Source organism: Lissotriton vulgaris, chromosome 1_1 (genome assembly GCF_964263255.1).
Source record: "Lissotriton vulgaris chromosome 1_1, aLisVul1.2, whole genome shotgun sequence".
Taxonomy (NCBI): Eukaryota; Metazoa; Chordata; class Amphibia; order Caudata; family Salamandridae; genus Lissotriton; species Lissotriton vulgaris.
In genome coordinates this window covers 956,013,444-956,020,425 of record NC_141685.1, presented here as the reverse complement: position 1 = coordinate 956,020,425, position 6,982 = coordinate 956,013,444, and positions in this window count along the sequence as shown.

The following is a 6,982-nucleotide window of genomic DNA, read 5'->3' as shown; positions in this document are numbered from 1 at the left end:
CAAACGGGGGCGTACAGATGTTCCCTCGATAGGCATTCCATTGGCCCCAAATTTTACTCCACGCCCTAGGCTTGCCCCTAGTAAATATACCGTCTTCTCTCTAAACATGCACGAGTCCATGTTCTCCCTCCATACTGACACGGTGGGAGGCCGTTGGGAACCCCACAGCTGCGCTATATCACTCTTTGCGATCATGTTCCCAAGTGCCGCCCACCGGGCCTGGGCAACGTTGTAATCATTCGGCTCCCACACATTCAACAAACATCTACGAGCCTCAGGCAGCAGAGCGACCCCGGTGACACATTGCATTGCCGCATGCACACGTTGCCAGTACGCCGCCACCTCGCGACACTCCCAAAGGATATGAAGAAAGGTGGCACTCATTCCACATCCGCGCTTACACAACCCATCCGAGGAAAAACCCATAGCAACCAAACGAGGACCCGTGACATACACACGATGAAGAATTTTGAGCTGGACGAGACGGAGACGGGCGGGAATGGCGACCTCTTTCGGGGAGGATAGAGCAGACTGCCAGTCTTCGTCATCCAACTCCAACCCGTCTCCGTTCCAGGCCTCCCTGAGACTCACAAGGAGATCTGCCCGATTGTTAATTAATTTCTTATAAATCAAGGAGATCATACTGTCGGGCAGCTGACCGTCAAGTATACGGTCCTCGAGTGGGGAAGATTCAGGAACATTAACGCCGGCTGTGAAGACAGACAGCAAAGCGTGGCAAACCTGTGCATACCGGAAAAACTCCCTATCACTTAGCTCGTACTCACTTTGGACAGGGCCGTTTCTAGGTGTTTTGCCACCCTAGGCGAGAATTGACAAATGCCGCCCCCTCTCTTTTACTACCATCACTCTCTCCCCCTGTCATCCAGGCTAGAAGAATTAATGCATTAGATTTATAGACTAGCTTACACCGGCATGATGGAAGAGAGACTGCTTTCAGAGGATCATTTCTTTTTTAGGCACCGAGACCTATCTTTCATTTTCAGACTTTGACCCAGAGATCGAAATGAGAAAGGCTGAAAGGAAGAAGAGAAAAATGTGGAAACAGTGACAAAGGGAGCGGGAGGGCTGAAAAAGAGCTTGCAAGTGTATTATAAGGAGATGGGAAGTTTACGGCGGAGGAAGAAAGTGGCATGAGGTGGAGTCCAGACTATGGAGTCTTGGAATCAGGCCTGTGGATGGCTTTAACGAAATACTTGGGGCGCCCTTGCCCTCAACTTTATTTTTTATTTCTAGAAAAAAAACTGTTTGGTATACTGCATCAGAAACAGGACAGCATGGGACTGAGCTGCACTAGAGATGAGAGATAAGGGAGGACACAGACCTGCCTTGGATTCAGCACACGTTTGCTGATGGCCTGCCTGGGTCTTGAAGCTATAACCCTCTCATGGCCGAGTGAGCCGTGTTACAGCACAGCTCCATCCTTGGGAAGAAGGGGAGAGGGTGGGACTTAGCTAGTAAAGCGAAATGGGCCCGCCCAAACCCCTGCCCTCCCATCTCAGGAAACAGTAGCAGCGCCATCTTGTCCTCCTTCAATCGAGGGAACTTTGACCCTAAAAATATCCTAATTGACCCACCCAAAAAGAGAAGCTGAAGATTTCATGTGGTCCTCTGCTCAAGACTCTGCGGTGGAAAAAGCTAATTGGCAAGAAAGTAGCTATCCGTCTTGTAACGCTTAGGTAAGTAGGCACCAAAGGCAGATATAGCGAACACCAGGCCTACTTGATTTTGCTCATACTGGCCCGCTGTAAATCCTGGTCCCAGGTGTCGAACTTAGGTGGACAGTTGCCCATAGCAGCCTAGAGGTCAACAATATAGGCCCAGGAAGGACCTAAAAATGGCAACAGATAAACGTGCATGCAATGCACTGACATGGCAATACCAACCAGTCAGTGACTGTCCGAAAGCGGTGACGTGGCTCCTGCCCGCAGACCTATTCTGCACACTACTGGACTCTTCGTGCGACTCTCCTGCTTCATCCTTCTTGGCTTGCTATGTAACCTACGCCCATTTTTTAAAATAATTCACAACTGGCCTTACAAAATGTCTCTTGGTCAGCAGATAGCAACCCCTTGCTTTATTTAATCTTAAATGTATTACAATCCGATTCATACAAAATATTATCTTCCAACAATAATGCTGCAGCAATGTAATAAGGTTACAAATAAAAAAGACGAATCTTCTTTCCAGGTTCGCTTTATACACAAAGGACATCGCAGTATAAGCATAAAGCCAGGCCCACAGGCTTTGTCAGTGCTTGTTGTCCGTCAGAGGGGCTTCTGGCTTTCTTTGCCTTGTTTGAGCAGCCTTTAAGCCTCATCTGTCAGGGGCAGGCAGGGCCCCCTCTCTGTGACAGCTTCTATTGCTCCAGTTACCAAATCCCATCAAAACTTTCAATCTTTGGTAACGTGAGAAAAGAAAGTGCCCATACTTGGACAGATTTTCTCCCCCTATCACATTTTCCAAATAGAATGGCTAACCTCTTGTGGCTTCTGTCTGCCTCCCTCCACCTAGGATAAAACATTACTCTCACAGCTGCAGGATGTAGACTTTGGAAGCCAGGTTTGGCTCAATATCCAGTGGTTCTAGGCACATCACTTAATTTCTCCGTGCCTATAAACAATGCAAGTGAGCTTGTGTAATGACCGGTTACTCACCGGTAATATTCATTACTCCGAGTCGTAGCCCTCCCCGTCCCAGTCCTAACTACATGAGCATAGCTCCTCCCACCAGAAACTCCCAAGCAACTTGAAACCCATCCCTTCCCTCCAGGCCACACCCATACCCTGAGGCATATAACCCTGTGACCTGCCAATCAACAACCTGTACCCAACAAGCACAAGAAGCCGAAACAGGGAGGGAGGGATGGGAACCTGGACTGGGACGGGGAGGGCTACGACTCGGAGTAATGAATATTACCGGTGAGTAACCGGTCATTATCTCCTCGTCAGCCCTCCCCGTCCCAGTCCTAACTACATGAGCAGATACCAAAGCAATAATCGGCTTCACTCAGTAGCAAAAAACAGACTTTATTAAAGCACAGAAAGTCACACCACCGGAGTAGAACGCAACACAGCGTCCCCAAACCCAGCAGAATCAGTCCCCCCAACCACCAAACGATAATGGGACATAAAGGTGTGCGGAGAACTCCAGGTAGCAGCCCTGCAGATTTCAGCCATGGAAGCCCCCTGAAAACAAGCCCAGGAAGCCGCCACCCCCCGAGTCGACCTTCCCTGAACAGACCCTGGAGCCAACACACCACAGGCCCCATACGCAGCACCCACAGCCCATCGTAGCCAACGACTGAGGGTAGCCCCAGAAGGCTTAAGACCCTGACCAGCCAGGCCAAAGGTCACAAAAAGGGATTCCACCTTACGAAACGGCCCAGTACGCAACAAATAGATCTCAAGAGCCCTCCGAACATCCAAACAGTGCAGCCGCACCTCAACCTCTGAAAGAGGATCAGGACATAAAACAGGCAAAACCAGATCCGCAGAGCAGTGAAAAGAGGAAGGGACCTTGGGAACAAAGGAAGGATCAGGCCGCAGCACCACCCGATCAGGAAAGAAACGTAAAAAAGGGGCCGAACGAAGCAAGGAGCCCAACTCCCCAATCCGCCTAGCCGACGTAATAGCCACCAGGAACAGCACCTTGATCGTCAGAAACCTCAAAGACACCTCCAGTAGAGGCTCAAAGGGAGCCCCCTGTAAAGCCCCGAAAACCAGAGGCAGATCCCAACTAGGAGCAAAGGACCGAATGACAGGCTTCTGAAGGAAGCAACTCCGCAACAAACGGGACACCAGGGGAACCACCGGGTCACAGACCGAACCCCGAAAGGCCCGAACAGCAGCCCACTGAGCCCTCAGGGAGGACACAGCCAGACCCAAGTCAAAGCCGTCCTTCAAAAAGTCCAAGACCAGCACCGGATCCACCTCCAATGCAGACCACCCACGCGCCGTACACCAAGACTGAAAAGAAACCCAATGCCGGGCATAGGATTTGAGAGTCGAAGGGCGCCTGGACCTCTGAATAAATTCCGCCACAGAAGGAGAACACCCCAACGCCACAAGGTTCATCCTCTCAACAGCCAACCCGCCAGTCTCAGGCGGACCAGACACTCCAGAGACAGAGGGGGAAATGACAAGGGACAAGGGACCACCGGCAACCTCCAGCAAGGCCCCACTGCCAACTTCAACAACAGAGGGAACCAAGGCCGCCTGGACCAATCCGGAGCCACCAGGATCACCGAAGCCCGATCCAATTTGACCTTCAGCAGAACACGTGGCAGCAGGGCAATAGGGGGAAAGGCATACATCAGGCCCCCCTCCCACCGGAAGGACAGGGCATCCACCCTCCAAACCTCGGCAGAGCGAACCAGAGAACAAAACGTCTCCCTCAAGGCGTTCCCCGGGGCCGCAAACAGGTCCACCACCGGGATCCCGAACCGGGCCATCAGGCAACGAAAGACTTCCTGAGACAGGCACATGTCCGACAGGGAGGGAAACACCCTGCTCAGGCGATCCGCCTCCGAGTTCAAAATCCCAGGCAGATGTAAAGCCCTCAGAGACAACAAGTGAGACTCCGCCCACAGGCCTATACTCTGAGCCAACAAATTGAGGGAAGCCACCCTCGCGCTCCCCTGGCGGTTGATATAACACACCACCACCGTGTTGTCCGACCGCACCATCACATCCCTCTGGAGGACCCAAGGCAGAAAATGAGACAACGCCAACTGAACCGCCTTCAATTCCCGCCAATTTGAGGACATCTCCGCCTCCGGCACAGACCAAAGACCCTGCACAGACTCCTGACCCAAGACCGCACCCCAACCCAGTTCGCTGGCGTCGGTCGTCAGGACCAACCTCACTTGGGACACAAAGGGCGAGCCCTGTAAGAGGTACCGATCCACCAGCCACCAGGACAACTCCCGGGCGATGGACACACTCCCCGGAACCAACAGCTCGTAATTCAGAGAGGCCGGATCCCAATGCTCCAGAAGATGATTCACAAGGGGGTATAAGTGTAAGCGGGCCCAAGGAACAATCATCACAGTTGCTGACATCAGCCCCTGAACACGCAACCACTGGCGAGCCGAGGAAGACCGAGCCCCCAACACCTTCTTCAGTTCGTGCACAAGAGTCAGTCTGCGGGGCTCCGACAGGAAGACCTTCCCCAACCTGGTGTTGAACACCCCCCCTATGAACAACAGTTCCTGAGTGGGGTGAAGATGGGATTTTTCCAAGTTCAGAATCCACCCGAACCGTTGAAGGAGACTGCAAACCTCCCGGGAATGTGACTGAGCCTGAAGGAAAGAAGAGGAAGAAATCAACCAATCGTCCAAGTAAGGGAAAACCTGTATACCCTTAGCATGCAACAAACCCACCAAGGGCGCCAACACTTTAGTAAACACCCTCGGAGAGGCAGACAGGCCAAAGGGCAATACCTGGAACTGGTAGTGATCCACCCCTACACAGAAACGCAGGAACCTCTGGGAATCCGCGTGCACTGGCACATGAAAATAGGCGTCCCGAAGATCGAGAGAAGCCAGGAAACACCCACCGACAGGAAGGGAAGAATCAACTGCAGAGCCACCATTTTGAAGGACCGATGAGGGATACACAAGTTCACCGCCTTCAGATCCAGGACCGGACGGAAGTCCCCATTTGGCTTTTGGATCAAAAACAGGATTGAGTAAACCCCCCGACCCTGTTGACTCACAGGCACTCTCACCACAGCACCCTTTGACACCAAGTCCCGAACTCCGTCCAATAGAGCACGACATCTTGCCAGAGACCTGGGAACAGGGGTAGCTTTGAATACATCCACCGGAGGAGTCCCAAATTCTATTCTGTAGCCCAGCCGTACCACCTGTAGAACCCACAGATCCCGAACGAACTCCTCCCAGACAGGTAAAAAAGAGGTGAGGCGACCCCCAACCGGCACCTCCAAGGAATCCATCACATAGTCACGACTTGGAGGGACCTGCAGAAGAGGAAGCACCTTGTTGACCCCGGGACTTGTGGAAGGAAGGGACACCCCGGCCACGTCTTCTACCACGAAAGGGCTGAGCAGCCATCTTAGATTAAAACGCCTGCCCAAAAGCCCGCTTATAACCCGCAAACTTCCCTTTCTGAGAAGAGCGGACCGGAGCCAACAATTTTTTGTCCTCAGCTGTCTTTTTAATCAAAGCTTCCAACGGCTCCCCAAACAGCTTAGAGCCCGTGAAGGGAATCTTCATCACGGCCGCCTTCTGAGCAGCTTCCGCCTTCCAAGACTTAAGCCACAACTGCCTCCTAGCAGCAACCGAGGCACCAGCAGCCGCCGCCGCAGCACTAAGGGAGTCGAAGGACAAGTCAGCCATGAAACGCAACTGCTGTTCCAACATGGACAAAGACTCAGAGGGATCCTCTTCCTGCATGAGCTGCGCAGAAATACCCTGACAGTCCTTAAGAAGCGACTGAACAAGATAGCTGGTGTAAGCAGCAGACCGAACAGCCAGATTGGAGGCTGCAAAGGACCGCTTCAAGGCCCCCTCGACACGCTTGTCCCCAGGATCAGAAGGCACCGCATCTTCAGACACCACCAGGCTCTGAGATGCCATACCAGCCAGCAGAGAATCCACTTTCACCACAGCCGGAAACTCCTCCGCGAAGCCCTGCAAGGGATACCTCTTAGCCAGAAACCGGGGAAAGGCATGCCTGTCAACATCCTTCCACTCCCCCTCCAGCACCTTCCTCACAGACGTATGAATGGGGAGGCTTTCCGGATCTGTCTTCAGGTAATTGGCGAAGAAGTCTTCAGACTCTCCACCCTCCACAGGATCAGGGAATCCCAGATTGTCTCGAACATGCTGCATAACACAGCGAAGGTCAGCCCCTTGGACAAAACGACCCTTCACTTCCTCATCAGAGTCAACGTCCGGATCTACCTCAGCCGAGGCATCCAATTTCTGTCTCTTAGGCCC